This window comes from Gopherus flavomarginatus, chromosome 2, assembly GCF_025201925.1.
Source record: "Gopherus flavomarginatus isolate rGopFla2 chromosome 2, rGopFla2.mat.asm, whole genome shotgun sequence".
Lineage (NCBI taxonomy): Eukaryota > Metazoa > Chordata > Testudines > Testudinidae > Gopherus > Gopherus flavomarginatus.
In genome coordinates, this window is record NC_066618.1 from 259,002,027 (window position 1) to 259,019,152 (window position 17,126).

Below are 17,126 nucleotides of genomic sequence, written 5' to 3' on the forward strand. Positions count from 1 at the left end.
GCCATTTAAAGGGCCAGTAGGTCCTGTTACACCAACCCTCTACAACCCATTTCATGTGCTTGCATTTATATAGCACCTTTAGTCAAAACTCACCCAAAAATACTTTACAAACATTGACTAATTCTACAGACTGCATCACACCATCCTCTAAACTGTATGATGTGGATGCAATGGAAGGAGTGAAAAATCTTTTCCACTGTCACCAAAGTTGTTGGAAACAAGACAATCCAAAGCTGCTACATCTTTTAAATCTCATCCTGAAAGTGCCTTTAATAGGAATAATGTGCCATTGGCTCTCTGTGGATTAGATATGATGATGAATGCTGCATAGATATGATATAAATGGAATGACTAAATATATTCCAGTTCCTAGAATGGCATTGCATAAGTGTGACTTAGGGCAGCGTCTGGACTGAAGTCTTTATTATAGCTGATGATTTCCTATGAAAAGAGGAATGCTTCTGGGGGCACCGTGAAGAGAATTTCAGCTAATGCCTATCCATGCTCCAAGAAGTTGAAGTAGTGCTTCATTTGGATATTGTCATCTATCTGGAGTTTTAAATTTTGGGGCAGGAGGTGTTGTGTAGGGAGGGGAAAATAACTTGAACCTTGCCTCTCTCTATAAAATAAGCACAAATACTGGGATGGATAAAGGTGCCTAAGTTCTACAGAGATGATGCGTTACAGATGCTTAAGAAACACAGAAAATCATTTGTAACTTTCTTCACTATAGTGAAAGATTATTCTCATCTGTCATTCAATATGTAATCTGTGCTAAAAGGGGCACGTGGAAGGAGCATGTGCTCCCTTGGGGGTCTGGTTGGACTAGCAACTCTGGAGCAGGAAGGAGAGCCTGATGAAGATTTTCTAGTAGCCTGGAGATCTGCAGAAATATAGAGGGATGAGTCCAGGGATCTCATGTTATTCATGACGTCCCTGTGCTGTTTTGGGGCCCCACAAATTACAGCACAACTCATACCGTGTGTGGGATACCAGTGCAGGTTCCTTCCCCTACACATGCCCAAACCCTTTCTGTGGTATGTGAAAGTAATGAACAAGAAGTTACTGACACTCCGAGCTATAGCAATTGACAAGGGAAATCACAGGGTCAGTGACTTGTGACTCCCAGGCAAACACCCCATACTGAGCAGCTGTTTCCACCCCTCCCACCCCTGTGTGTGTAAAATGAACTCCTGTGTATAGCTGTGGAGGGGCTAGAGGTGGTTATGTGATAGGGTAAATTCTACCATATATCTGCTGCTTGCTTGCATATTCCCCTTCTGCCCCCCTTTGCACCAATCTTGTGCACTGTTGGGATGTGTGTTCTCCATGGTGTTGCATGAAGGGAAGGAAGCACAAGGCCTTAAGCAAGCAAGGGCAGAGCTCCAGTGCTTTAAATTCCCATAGTAGCTGAATGCTAGCATTTGTTGAGAACTTTAGAACATTTCTCTCTTCTGACTGAATTGAAACTGCAAAGACTGATGGAAGGAAATAAAATCTGAAAGCTCAGTTATGTATTGGTCTGTCTATATATATATACATATATATACACACATACAAGTACCTGCCAACCGTAGGAAATGTTACATAGAGACCTTTGAAGAGGAAAACAGGGAAACATCTTTTAATACCATTGAAATACATTGAACTCAGGGGAACTTTTGGAGAGACAGTGGAACAAATGGTAAATAATTTATTAAAAAATAGGGATTATCTTTCTAAGCAGAGATAGCTGGCAAATGGGAAATCTGTCCAAGCCTATCTTGCTTACTCTTAAACATACCCCACCCATACATCTGCAGACCTCTCCTGGCAGATTCTAGGGAATCTTCACATGCTTTTTTTCCATTCATACTTTGAGCACTACAAAAAATACTGTATAGGGAATGCCAATGCTTTATTCTTATTCTTAATTATTTGTATTCCAGTAGCACCTTGGAAGCTCCAACCAAAATCAGAGCCCCACTGTGGTAGGCAACACAAAATACAGAGTAATAGACAGTCCCTACCTCAGTGAGCTTACAGTTTATATAGATGGGGCAGACAAAGGGTAGAAAAAAGGAATTCATTTTAGACATGGAGATCTGTGGCACTGAGAGATTAAGGAGCATAGGAATTGCCAGCCTGAATCAGAGGTAAGGTTCATGTAGTCCAATACTCTGTTTCTGATTGTGTCCAGCACCGAATGCTTCTTCAAAGGAAAGCGTAAGAACCCTTCAGTAGGTGGATGTGGAATCTTTCCCCATATTACTCTCATCCTGATCTCCAATAATTAGATATCACCATTTCACCTTAAATGGTCCTTTGAAATATGTAACAGGTTTCAGAGTAGTAGCCATGTTAGTCTGTATCAGCAAAAACAACGAGGAGTCCTTGTGGCACTATAGAGACTAACAAATTTATTTGGGCATAAGCTTTCATGGGCTGCAGCCCACTTCATCAGATGTATGGAGTGGAACATACAATACGGAGGTATAAATACGCAAAAGAATAAATGGACACAAATCTGACATTAGGAATTATAACATTCAAAAACCAGTAGGAGAACACTTCAATCTCCCTGGTCACTCAATAACAGCCTTAAAAGTGGCAATTCTTCAACAAAAAAAATCTTCAAAAACATATTCCAAAGAGATACTGCAGAACTGAAATTAATTTGTAAACTGGACACCATCAAATTAGGCCTGAAAAAAGACTGGGAGTGGATGGGTCAGTACAAAAACTAAATCAATTTGTTAGTCTCTCAGGTGCCACAAGTACTCCTGGTTTTCACAAAAACTAATTTCCCCTTGCTAAACACTCACACCTTCTTGTCAACTGTTTGAAATGGGGCAACTTGTTTACATTGGACTCATTAACACTACAAAACTGATTTTCCACTCCTTGTCAACTATTGAGACTAGCCTACTTACCACTTAATGGAAATGGCTCGTTAGCACTGATTTCCCCCCCTTGGTAAGGCAACTCCCATCTTTTCATATGCTGTGTATTTATACCTTCCTACTGTATGTCCCACTCCATGCATCTGATGAAGTGGGTTTTAGCCCACGAAAGCTTATGCCCAAATAAATTTGTTGGTCTCTAAAGTACCACAAGAACTCCTCTTGTTTATGAAATATGTGTTAACTACTTATGCTAAACAATCTGTTCTACTTTGTATTTAGCTGTGACACTCTGAGTACATTTCCCAGACCTGAAGAAGAGCTCTGTATAGCTCAAAAGATTGTGTCTCTCAGCAAAAGAAGTTGGTCCAATAAAAGATATTACCTCACCCACGTTGTCTCTTTAATAACCTGGGGCCAACAGGGCTACAACAACACTGCATACATAAAATCCCTCAGGCAGACCTGCCCCATATGTCATCTTTAATTGAAAGGAAAAAAGGGAATCATTCACTGGCAGTTAAAGTGCTGTATGTGCCACAATTGCTCTTACAGAGAATATTTTGTTATTTGAGTTGCAATAAGACATTTATGATCTTATTAATCACTATCTATACTCACCACTAAGAGACACCGAACCAGCAGCAATGTGTGACACAAAACTTCTTGGGGCAGGATATGCAATGAATACTCAGAAACCACAGGAAACAAACAAGACAGACAGTCACGACAACAGGTTAGTTTTGTAACATTTTGATTAAAACAGTCACTTCCTCTGCCTAAACAGAGGTTTCAAAAACTGACAATTTAAATGTGGGAGATGTATTAATGTATGCTGTTTATGTGCAATTTTCCATATACTGAGGAAGACACAACTTAACATATTGAAAAATACAAACAAAATAAGGAAGTGGAGGGGCCAGTCTGGCAGAGATGGAGTGACTTTTTATAGTAATACCTTCTCCTTTTTCAAATTTCTCCTCAAAACAGGATCAAGGCCTAGGTTTGTCTTCTAAGACCTTGTCTACACCAGTGGCTCTCAACCTTTCCAGACTACTGTACTCCTTTCAGTAGTCTGATTTGTCTTGAATACCCCCAAGTTACAAAAATTACTTGTTTACAAAATCAGGCAAACAGCACACTATTACTGAAAAATTGCTTACTTTCTCATTTTTACCATATAATTATAAGATAAATCAATTGGAATATAAACATTGTACTTACATTTCAGTGTATAGTATAAAGTTAAACCAATGCAACTTTGTATACACTAGGCCATAGCATAATGAACAGTTGTCAGAGAGAACTAATACAAAGACTGTTCAGAGAACATTGCAACAATCAACCACTTACGTTCTGTTATTATTGAAATATTATGCAAGGAGGATATGAATGAAGACAAGGAACTTATTACATAGGGAATTCTCATGTAACTTCTTCTGACATACCCGCTCGTTCCATTAAAAGGAGCAACTCTCCATTGATGTAGGTGTTCACTTACATTTCAAAACTACAATTATTGAAATAGGCCATTCTAGCAACTCCTTCATCCAATAATAAATAAGGTAAACATTTTTAACAATATGGGTAATTAACAATTGGAACAAATCACAAAGGGTTGTGGTACACACTCCATCAGTGGCCAGCTTACAATCAAGGAAGTGCTGCGGCCTTGTGTGACGCAGGTCAGACTAGCTGATCACAATGGTCTGGCCTTAGAATTTGTAACAACTCAGGAAATAAAATCATATTTCAAAGGCCAAACTCTCTCCTGGCATGGGCGATGGGTGAACTCCCACTTTGGGGAGGTCCTGCCCATCAGAGTCCTGAGTGCCAGGTTGGCCCTAGCGCCAGGCCGAGACACTGACCCCAGCACTGGGCCACCACCCAAGCATTGGGCTGAGCTGCTGCCCCCCCCAAGTGCCGGGCCGGTCTCAGCCACCGGCTCAACCCCCAGCACTACTGACCCCAGCACCGGTGGCCAAAGCTCATGGCTGCCAGCTAGAGCGGAGCCCCCACCAGCTTCCGGTAGAGGGCAGGGAGGGCACGGCCTCAGGGCGCAACATGGGCAGGGCCATGGCATGGGTGGGGGGAAGCTTAGCTGCCCTGGCCTGTGATACCCATTGCCCATGTTCCTGGTGATCGCCACAGGAGTCGCTGGCAGGGCACCAGCAGGGGCTGGGACTGATGACTAGTGCTTAATTTGTAATGAAAGAGGTGCCAGGGCTCAAGCAATTGTCTACATTCATAACGAATGCGATGCGGGGGCTACGACCTGCCAAAGCTGGCGGCGGTGCCAGTGCTCAGCCCCGGTACAAATTAAGCCCTGGGGCAGGGCTTCCTGCGCCCCCAGCGAGCCCCCCACAGCTAGTGGCAGGGCAGCGGTGGGGTTTGTGAGGAGCCTGCTCCCCGGGCGGGTCAGGCCTCGAGGCAGAGGCGGCCGCGCTGCAGCTAGCGGCGGGGATCGGAGAGGGCGCGGTCCCCCACAGGGCGGAGAAGGTCTGCCAGACCCGGACACGCCCGGCACGACTCGCAGTGGCCGAGCTCGGCCGGCTGAGGCAGCGGAGCTGAGCGCGGGAAACTCTGGTTAGCGCCGAGCGGCTCAGTCTCGCCGCCCTTTGATCTGCCGCGCAGGTGCTGCAGCCGCGGGCTCCTCTCCGAGCCATGGCGTCAGGCTGAGCCGCTGTGGGACCGGCGGGTCTGCGCGGGGAAGGTGCGTGAGCCGCTTCTCTCTCCCGCTGCTGCTTGCGGGCGGCGGGGAGGCGGGGCTGCTGCTGCAGAAGGCGGCGCGGGGCCCGGCCTGCCTGCACGACTCCTGGGGCCCCTTGGTCGTGGCTGGCCTGTGGCACTACCGGGGCTGCGTGCCAGGGCCCCAGCGCTGTGCCGGGAGCACTGCGCCCCCAGCCTTCCCGTGACGGACAGAGGCACCAGGGCCGCCTGCATTGGCGCCAGGGGACCTCCAGGGGCGGGTGGGCGCTGCTGCCCCGCTCCTTGTCTGTGCTCTCTTAGTGGGGCTGGGGCAGGGGGCGCTGTCTGCCAGCCGGGGGGGGGGGGGGGCATTAGTGCTGCAGAGGATTCTTTGCACCCCGTCCTTCCTCTGGCTCCTCCACGGGTCTCTGCAGCTGGGCCAGGCTGCACTCAGGGCTCTGCTCAGCCACCACTGGCACCCCTCAAAACTACTCGTTTCCAAGCGAGTTCAGTGGGAATTGAACGTTGCAGCTGTACAAATGTTCAAATTAACATCAAGTTGACTGCGCCCCGGTTAAAAAGACAGTGGGAGAGGGGGTTCCTAAAGGGCTGATGGGTGGGCAGCAGAGGTGAAATGTAACTGACCGCTGCTTAGTACCTTCCTGCACTCACCAGCCCTCAAAGCTCACAGCCTGCAGCCAGTGCCAGCCGGAAACGGGACAGGGGGCGAGGCCTTGCTGGCTGACAGCCTTCACGCAGCGGGGCCTGCACTGACGGACCAGCGGGGGAACCACTGGCCCCACACACTGCATCTTCTCCGCGCCATCAGCCTTGCACACCCACTCCATTGGCCACTGAACCCCACCGCCACTCACCGCAGGTGGGCAGGTGGCTGACAAGCAGGGATCCAGCCAGCAGGAGTTCTCGCCAGTACTAATGGGGGTGGAAGGGAGACAGAAAATAGTGGAAAGTTTTCCCATTTTTAAGAAAAAGTTGGGTCAGCTGCAAGACAGTGCTGGGTTTACAGTGGCACCATGGAGCTAGGCCCATGCTCAGAAAGGGCCCAGGCCTGCTCTGCTTGCACTGCATCCCAAGACCCCGCTGGCTTCCCCCACACCCACACGCCTGTTACAATAAAACACAGATCCTCAGCTAAAGGGAAAGTGTGTGTGTTATGCTTTCCCACCCTCTTCCTTCCCTCGCCCCGTCCTTTAATTTTCTTCTTTTTAACACACTGAGATTTGTGTCTCCACAAATTTACTTTCAGGAACACACTGTAGCACCTGTGTAATGTGTGATTCTTGGTATAACCATGAGCAAGACTGATTCCATGTGTTGGGATGGAGGACTTGCTAATACTCTTATCCAGCATGTAGTTCTCTCTGCTTCAACTACAAAAGATTTATAAGGTTTAAAGCTAGGATGAAAAAGACCAGTCAGATTTTGCTTGGGTTAGGATAAAGGCTCTTATTGGAATTCATTCTTAGGGTGGTCTGTTGTCTCATGTTCTTCAGAAATACTTCATAATCTGAATAAAAAGCATCCACTTCATAAAATGTAAGTTATGTATTGTTGGTCTCTTGAAAACTTAAACTGTTTTTTTCCAGTGTTGCATTTGCTGTGGCTTAGATGACAGCTATGAATAATGCCCACGATACAGTTTTTTTTAAGCTGGCTGGACACTGTTTTATAGATGAGGTTTGTGTAAAATATAGACAGACCTAGGACCTGACCTGCAGAAGTTTGTAAATTCACGCTAAATCTTTGGATTGCCTTGGCTAGTTCCTTGGTATTTAAACTATTGTTAACAGCATAAAAATAAAGTATCAAGACGGACAAGAACAGATTGCAAATGTGGGCTGGGAAAGAACCACCCAACATTGACCATAGTTGGGAGACATGTGAATTCCTCTTATTTGGTTTATAGTATGGTTTTGCACATGTCGCATTCTTTAATGCCAAATAGTAAAGAAAGTGGCTTATAAGGCCAAGTTTATTATTGATATAATTGCCCAATTATAGATGCACTGGGGATTCATTTATTCATTTCTGCTCCAGTGACTGGAAAATTTTTTACATTCTTTGTTGGAAAGTTGAAAGTTTGGTCTGGTCATTTATGCCTTCCCTTCCAATTGTGAGAAGTTGGAGGAGGAGGATGGCTGCACACTAAAGAAGTGGCAGCTGCAGGGGAAAAATATCTCACTTATAAAAAGTACCAAGTGATTAGAATCTTCAGATGTAATGAGTATTAGAACGTGCTGTGTGGCCTATGCATCAAATTTTGTCGTTCACACATTGTGTTTCAACAATTTTAGATGCTTGTTTCTATGCACATGGAAGAGTCTGAAAATGTGAAATTAAATAGAAATCTTTTTTAAGCTGACCTGAAGTCAGTTATGTTCCTCTCTAACGGATGTGATGAAGTCTTAACTAACTCATCTGTAATGTTCTAAATTCTAATTTATTGATGAAGAAAAACATCCTAAAATTTAAATTTCTGACAGAAGCTGTGGAAAAAATACTGGCCTTTGTTTTTGGTGTTAAAAGGGAAAAAATGTTGTGTCATTTTAAAAAATATATGCCTACATTTTGAAAGGTGACTAGCGATTTTTGGGTGTCCAAGCTTAAAAGCAGCTTTTTTTTCCTTTTAAATTTCTTTTCCCCCTCAAAGGTCCAGTGCTCAGTATTTTCTGGAAATCAGGCCCCCATAAAGTATCTCAGCTAGAACACTCAAAAATTGAGGCACAGAAGCATTAGTTGGTTTTGAAAAATAAGGCTATAATTTTTTATGGGTGGGTTTCAAAACTTAATTTTGAATTACTGTCCCAGCATATGCAGTGGTCTCCATTAAAATGCCAATATTAAAAAACAGGTATCAGATATCACACAGTTTCCTCTTATATTTAGAATAGAAAGCTTATTTGGTAACAACTGGCAAATAGTGATTCTGATATTTTCTACTGTACTGTCTTAGATGGAGTGTAAAGAGAGACAGACAACATAGGTGCGGTAATATCTTTTATTGGACCCACTTCTATGGTGAAAGGGACAGGCTTTTGAGCATCACAGAGCTTTTCATAGAATATCAGGGTTGGAAGGGACCTCAGGAGGTCATCTAGTCCAACCCCCTGCTCAAAGCAGGACCAATCCCTAGACAGATATTTACCCCAGTTCCCTAAATGGCCACCTCAAGGATTGAGCTCACAACCCTGGGTTTAGCAAGCTAATGCTCAAAACTACTGAGCTATCCCTCCCCCAAGTCTGGAGGAGGTAACCAGAGTGTCTAAGCTAAATTCATGATGGGACATATTAAGCATGAGGGTTTCAAAGATGCCACTAAAAAGGAAGTGGACAATTAAGGGTTAGGAAGCAGCAGGATATGTTACAAGTTGTTGTAATGAGCCACAATGTCTCTGTTAAGTGGATTGTTTTAAGTGTCCAGCAGAATTTTGAATTTAAGTTCTCAGGCTTACCTTTTGAAGGTGTGCAGGTTTCCTTTAAGGGCGAAATCTGAGAGATCAGATACTGAGTGATCACTTTGTGAAATGTGTTTGCCCTTGCTCCTCCCCACTCCTTTCCCAAGGTCACACCTCCTGCTCACTCCATTCCTCTCCCTCTGTTGCTCGCTCTCCCCCACCCTCGCTCACTCGCTCATTTTCACTGGTCTGGGGCAGGGGCTTCGGGTGTGGGAGAAGGGAGTGGTGGTGAGGGCTCCGGCTGTGGGTACGGGCTCTAGGGTGGGGCTGGAGATGAAGCGTTTGGGGTGCAGAAGAGGGCTTCAGGCTGGGGGATTGGGTTTTGGGAGGGGGCTCCAGGCTGGGGCAGGGGTTGGGGGTATGGGAGGAGGTACAGACTATGGGCTGGAGGTGCAGGTTCCAGGGTGGGACCAGAAATTAGGGGTTCAGGGTACCAGATGAGGATCCGGGAGGAGGCAGGGGGTTTGTGTATGTGTGGGGAGGATGAGGGTGAGGCCTCCATTTGCAGGTACTGGTTTTGGGGTGGGGCCAGAGATGATGGGTTTGGAGTGCAGAAGAGGGCTCCGGGCTGAGGCAGGGGGTTGGTGTGTGGGGGAGGGGAGATGGGCTGGGTGGGGTTGGGCTCAGAAATGAGGGTTGAGGGTGCAGGATCAGGCTCCAGACTGGGGAAGGGGGTTGGGGTGCAGGCTCCGGGCAGCTCTTACCTCAGGTGGCTCCCAGGAAGCTGCCAGCATCGCCCCCCAGCTTCTAAGCAGAGGCACGACCATGTGGCTCTCTCTGCTGCCTGCACCTTCAAGCACTGCCCCCTCAGTTCCCATTGGCCATGGTTCCTGGCCAATGGCAGCAGCTGAACTGGCGCTGGGGGCGGGGGTAGCATGCAGAGCCTGGTGGCTGTCCTTCCACCTAGGAGCCAGAGGGAGATGCCGTCAGTTTCCCAGGAGTTGCGCGGAGCCGGGTAGGGACCCTGCCTGTGCCGCTAACCGGACTTTTAATGGCCCAGTTAGCAGTGCTAACCAGAGCTGCCAGGGTCCCTTTTCGACTGGGTGTTCTAGTCGAAAAATGGACACCTGACAACCTTAGTGATAGGATGTTTTTTGTCTCTTATTTTTTTGAGTTCATTTAGGAGCAAAGTGATTGTCTGGTTCCACCCACATAATTGTTGGGGGTGGGGCATTTGCTGCATTGGATGAGGTACACCACATGTAATAGGCATGTGTAGGAACCATGGATCTTGAAGGATGTGTTGTTGGGGGTATTGATCATAGTAGCAGTGGAGATATGTCTGCAGGTTTTTGCATCTGTTGTTCTGTCAGGGTTGGTGCTGCTCTGAGTTGTTTGTCCTGGTCTGTGGGGTGCTTGCTTCTGATTATGAGCTTGGTGGGATGTTTGAAGGCCAGAAGGGGGGGGAAGGGGAGTTGGGAAAGATTTCTTTGCAAACCCTTTTCATAAAGTGATCACTCCCTATGTGACCGCTCAGTCCTCACCCTCTGAGAAAACAGCACACCTTCAAAAGATAACCCTGGGAACTTATATGCATAATTCTGCTGGACACTAAAAAAATTATGGATTTAACAGAGACACTGGTTTTATGGCTCATTACAACAATTTGTAACACACCCTGCTGCCTGCTAACCCTTATTTGCCACTTCATTTTAAGTGGTCTCCTACAGCATGTGCGAAACCCTTATGGTTCAACAAACTATCCTGCCTTTTATTTAGCTCTGATACTCTGGTTACCTTCTCAAAACCTGAGGAAGAGCTCTATGAAGCTCAAAAGTTTGTCCCTTCCATCAGCAGAAGTTAGTCCAGTAAAAGATGTTACCTCACCTACCTTGTCTCTCTCAACATGGCTACAACAATACTGCAGACAATACAGTATTGGAATGGAGTCATTCATAGACTCCAAGGCCAGAAGGGCCATTATGATTATCTAGTCTGACCTCCTGTGTAACACAAGCCATAGAACTTCCCCAAAATAATTCCTAGAACAGTCCTTGGCACACAACTTGATTTTTGCATTGTTTGCCAGGAATCTTTTCTCCAGTCCTTGTCCTAACGTACAGGTATTTGTACAAACAAGATTATTAAAGGCACTTGAAAAAATTCTTTAAGCAGATGCATTTTCCACATTGGATGTGAGGGAAAAAAACAACAGTGCAGAAATCCTTTACTGCTGAAAGGGGGTGGAACTCAGTACAAATATCTAATGAACATGCATTTAGATTAAAATGCTGTCTCTCAAACTGTATATGTAATCTTCTGTAAACATAATTCATGTTGCTTGCCAAAACTTTCCTCCTCACACGGACCAGATGAGTGCCAGATAGTTTTTAAAAATGGTGAGAAAATCAGTCATCTTTTCTTAAATATTTTACTAAATTTATTTTATCCCTCAAAAGTTCCAAAATATATATGTAAGAGTTTAACTTGTCTATATTTTAAACAGTCTAAGGAATCTTCTGTGTGTACTAGTATTATGATTTTTTTAAATTGTGCAATTCTTTCACTAAATTGCCTATACTAAAGGGTCAGGGATTGTAACCGTATATCTTGTAAAGGAAACAATATTAAAAACCTGCCTCAAATTTATTTGTAAATAAATGTCTTAAATTTTGTAGAGGCTGAAACATAGCTTGAGGCAAGGGAGAATGTCTTGGTAAATAAAAATAAGAAAGTAATTAAGAATACATAAAAGGGTGTATATTTAAAACATAATTGATGGCTGCCCTGATTTCAAAAGAGCTGTGCAACAATTTATGCTAGCTGAAGATCTGCTCCATAGGCCAGCCTTTGACCTGATGTGTTGATTTGAGCAGATTTAATTTTCTCAGGGGCTAAGAACCACTGCAACCCTGATGGCCTGCCTTCCTGATACTGATGTGAGCATACTCTGTTTTTTTAACAGTTTGACTTTGTTTATTTTCGGTCGCAGTTATTGGTGGTTATAGTGTCGGGTCTGTTCTCAAGTTTATTAACAGTGGGGAATTTCCTACCAGATCACTAGCAGGAAAAGGGGAAGAAGTTGCTTTTGTTCTTTTTTCACAATTCTACTCAATATATATAGGTATCCCGCATTTTTAATATTTTGCATTTTGATAGTGTCTGAGCAGGCTGTTGACTATGCACATATAAAAGAGAAATGGGTTTTAAGTAATTTCAGTGATTCAAGCACACCTGGTAAGCAAGGGCAGCTCTAGACATTTCGCCGCCCCAAGCACAGCGGCATGTGCGAGGGGTGCTCTGCCGGTTGCCAGTCCCGCAGCTCCAGTCGACCTCCCGCAGGCATGCCTGCGGAGGGTCCACTAGTCCCACGGCTTCGGTGGAACCGCGGGACCAGCAGACCCTCCTCAGGGACGCCTGCGGGAGGTCCACCAGAGCCGCGGGACCAGCGGACCCTCCGCAGGCATGCCGCCGAAGGCACCCTGCCTGCCGCCCTCCCAGTGACTGGCAGAGTGCCCCTCGCAGCATGCCGCCCCAAGCATGCGCTTGGCATGCTGGGGCCTGGAGCCACCCCTGCTGGTAAGGCTCTTATGAAATATTATTTGTGTGACAATAGACTTCAGAGGAAGTATTATGCTCCCATGAGATTTTGTCTCAGGGCTTAAGTTATCTCTTTTAAATCAATAAGAACTCATTTATTTCACTGGTTTAGCTCCTAAAACCACAGTGCAGACCAGGCCTCTGAAGTTATTTTCCTTCTGTTTTGACAATAGGATTTGATGTACTCATTCCTGATATAAGTACTTCTGATGGTCCTGAATTGCAGGTCTCCCCTTCTACCAGTGTTTTCTTATTATGTGTTTCTATCTCATATGGAAGAAGAACACTCGATTCCATTTACACTGCACTAAGATGTCTTGTGGAGTTCAGGATGTGGAGAATTCTGAAATGGTTTGGAAGGAAAAAGAGCTGGAAGCTATTAATTTCTTTAAGATTAATCATATACTTTGGTGAAGTCTTATCATCATCCTTAGACATCTCTATAGAAAAAGTGTGTTCCTAATCGCAGCTGAAGTGCTCAGTGCTGTACAGGACACAAAAGGAAAAGAGTGTGTGTCTCAAAGAGCTTACACACTAATAGAAAGAAATGATGAAGATAAAATGCCCTAGAAAGACTACAGGAAGGAATAAGAGATTTTGATTTTAATGATTTGTTTGGTTTGTTTCACTTGCAGGCATTATGGAAGAAGCCTTAAGGGGGACATAAAGCAGGAAAAAAGGTGGCTTAATGAACCAGTTTGGGGAGCATTTCATGATAGGGATTGGTTTTGAACAAGGCATGCAGACAGAGCTATAAGACTTAGTTTTGTTAATTTTCTCTGTTTGCATCTGTAATAATCACAACACCTATGTAGATAAGTTAAAACACATTTAATGTAAGTCCTTGCCACTAATAGAAATATTTTTTCCTCTGAAGGGCAGAAATCTTATTTGATTTCTACCTGCAGTCCTCCTCCTGTTGCTCCAGGCAGATCTGTTTTTGTCAGAGTGTTTCAACACATGTAGTGGTATCGGATAAGGATTGGTACATAGATGTGACTGGTTAATTTTGTGCTCTCTAGTAAGCAAGCCTGGATACTTCCTCTCACCTGGTAACTCCCTGACATGTTTTGCAAATGCTGCATTTTTTTCCTGATATTATTCAGACTCTCTTATGATTTCTAGAAAATGCTTTGTGCTTTCAGCCTCAATGCATAAGCAACTTAATGTGAGATTTAAGCTTTTGTATTTGAGGAGTATCATATCACTTAAGATGTTAAATCCCATATATTCTTTCATGCAGATCATTTTGCAAATTTTATTTAAAGTAAAGCTGATTAAAAACAAACATACCAAGTGAATACTCTTCTGCTGACCCTGAGGTTAAATCAGTGGATGAATTCAAGAATTAGGAACTGTTTACTCAATAATGGGCACTATGTGTATGAAGCAGTTTGATATTTGTATTTTCCTGTTTTTTAAAAATCAGTGGTTCTTTTTTCCTGTCTATGATCCTACAGTGTAGGCTTGGCAGGCTGGTCAATTAACTGCTTATTATTTGACCCTGGTCAAATATTTTCAAATACGCCATCAAGAATGCCCCAATATAGGTGGTGGCCCACCTTTCTGACTGCATCACTGTGTGGTTCTTTCTTGGTTTCATAACTTCATTTGATTTGTTTCACATTTTTCTGAGTTAACATAACTCAGTAAAGTAACTTGTTTTTTGGCATAAGTATCTATCTAGGCTAAGCCTATTGGAGACCATAAAGTTTTACTTGTTATTGTTACTTCTGTTATCATTCTAAAAAATGAGTGTTTTAAAATATTATTTGATCCTTTTTGACATTTGACATTGGCCTGCTAAACCCAGGGTTATGAGTTCAATCCTTGAGGGGGCCATTTAGTGATCTGGGGCAAAAATCTGGGGATTGCTTTGAGCAAGGAGTTGAACTAGATGACCTCCTGAGGTCCCTTCCAATCCTGATATTCCATTCTAATTTGGACATGAATCAGGACTGGGAGTGGCTGGCTCATTACAGAAGCAGCTTTGCCTCACCTGGAATTGACACCTCCGCATCTGTTATTGGGAGTGGACTACATCCACCCTGATTGAATTAGCCCTGTCAACACTAGTTCTCCACTTGTGAGGTAACTCCCTTCTCTGCATGTGTCATTATATAAAGCCTGCATCTGTAATTTTCACTCCATGCATCTGACCTGAGGTTTTTTACCCACAAAAGCTTATGCCCAAATAAATCTTAGTCTTTAAGATGCCACCAGACTCCTTGTGTTAGAGAAAAAAAAAACACACTTAGGTGGTGGAGAGATGTTGTTTGGGGGGACCAGATGGAGACACAGGGTCCTGTGGAGTGTCTGAAGAAGCTTGGCATGTTTAGACTATCAATAAGGGAGAATAAGCCTTTAGGTAAGATAGACATGCATGCACATATGTATGTTGTTTTAAAATCCCTTTTCTCTAAATATTTTAACAGTAAGTAAAAAGCGAACAATACTTTGGTTGTAAGAAGACTGTCTGGTCACTATACACACCACTGATCACAGACTCCTGAAGGGAAGAACCACAGATACTAAACCCAGTCAAACTTGCAGGATAAGTGTGATTGATATACAGGGTACTGTAGTGTAGCCTAAGACCTGCAGGGGCAGAATGTCACCTTGCAAATTCAAGCTGTGTCACCTGTGACCCAGATCTATGGAGGACTTGAAGAGACGTTTACCCAACAAGACTGATGGTGTCTGGGGGATGTTCTGTGGGTTTCTAAACCAGTGTCATCTCCTGTTCCTACTGTGGCTGCAGACATTTCCTACCAACAAGGCCAAGGCAGCACTTATTAGGTTGCAGACCGACTGGCCATTGACCTGGGCCTCCTCAGTCCTGGAAAAGTCCATTCCCCCCTTGAAGCAGTTTGAAGAATTTGTCCAAGCCACGTTGGTGATTTTTTGTGATGCAAACCACTTGTGCAGGGCAGAGGCTGCAGTCCGGACCCTAAGGCAGAGTTAGCCGATAATTATGCTGCTGACTTCCAGAACCTAGTGCCAGACACAGAATGGAATGAGGCCGCTCAGTGCCGTCATTTTTAGCATGGTCTTAATGGTGATGTTAAACTTGTTGATAGTCTAAAACAACATACATGTTTTTACTTTTAATCTAAACCAACCCCAAGCTGTCTGAATTGAAGTGATTGTTAGCACCAGTGGGCCTGCTTTTAAGCTCAGCAGCAGTTGCAGCAGGTTGCTGGCTGCTAAATGCTTATGCCCACAAGTCCTAGCATTCCTGTGCCCGCCCTATTTCTAGTCTTGTTCTCAGCCTTGTTCCTGTTCTGCTACAGTCCTGTTTGCTCCTGGGTCTGACTCTCTACTTGACTCCTTGATCCTGACTCCTTCTCCACCCACTAGGTTTGGCCACGCATGTCTGGGTCATGATATGTTGCCTCTTGAGCTAATGAAATAATTGATAGCACTAGGAAGTCGTCCTCTGTGTGGACAAACACTAGCCAGGGAGGGGACACTTTGCCACTGGGTTTGACAGGTATTTGCTGACTTGAGAGTCTTGGGTTCTGTGCTGACTCTGAAGGGGATCTGCTGCCTATTCTCCCTCAAGTGTGACATCTTCAGCCCCATTCCTTCAGTCTCTCCCTGGCCCAGTGCTCTCTCGTCCCAACTCCTGTCTTCTTGTCCCAGTCCCATTCTCTTCCCCTCTTGCTGATTTCAGTCTCTTTGCCCAGCAAGTCCTAATATCACCATTCTGGACACCCTGTCCCAGTCCCTGTCTTTGCACTCAGCCAATCACAGTTCTCCCCTACACTGAGGCTTCTCCCTCTACCCCCCACCTCCATTGGCTCCCAGTCCTACCCCTACTTTCCCTCCCTGGTTCCTAATCCCAGTCTCTGCTACACCATCTCCCAGTCCCAGTTTCTGTCTCCTTCACCCTGCTAGCCTCCAATCCCAGGCTCCCTTCCCAGTATCTCCAGGTTGCTTACCCCAATCTATTTCTCTCTTCAGCTCTGATCCAGGTCTGGCTCTTATTTCCTCTGCAGTCAAATCAGGCAGCTTCTTCCTCCCTGCTACCTGAGCCCAGAGTGGTGAGGAGAGGCATTGAGGGCACAGAAGAGACAGGCTCCAGTCTCTTAGTTCTGGTGCCCAGCCCAAGCATAGCCCACAGTAACCACGAGCTGCAATGTAGGAAAAGTTCAGGGGAATGAAGCTGCAAAACTTCAGCAAGTCTCTCCAAAATATGTTCAAGCTATGATTTTTCAAATGCTTATAACTTGGCTAAATGTGAGTGGATTTTAATGGGGAAAACAAAAGGCGCATCTCTGGTACAAGGGCCACCTCCTGCCAAATTTCAAGTCCTTTTCTCTAAAATTACATACATGCCACAGGTTTTCAAAGGTAGTCACCTGAAATTTTTAACATTGGAAAAATGTTGGTTTTGTTCTCAAGAACAGCCAAACTGCTTTCACTAAACTTTTCCCAAAGAACTGTGTCTGAAGCAGATCTCCAGCATGGGAAATCTGAGCCCAAATGGTAGATGTTTGGCAAAGTTATAATACTGAAAGTAAGGTCTGTAGTGGAC

At 44.8% G+C, this 17,126-nt stretch overlaps 1 protein-coding gene across 2 annotated transcripts in view; it reads left to right on the forward strand.

The window, feature by feature from the left end:
- Positions 1–5,270: 5,270 nt before the first annotated feature.
- The window catches only part of CPQ (carboxypeptidase Q), a 268,011-nt gene continuing 256,155 nt past the window's right edge, over positions 5,271–17,126 (forward strand). For both annotated transcript variants that reach the window (XM_050941018.1, XM_050941019.1), the window contains exon 1: positions 5,271–5,595. The gene's annotated coding sequence lies outside the window, so the exon portion shown is untranslated. The remainder of the gene's footprint in view (positions 5,596–17,126) is intronic.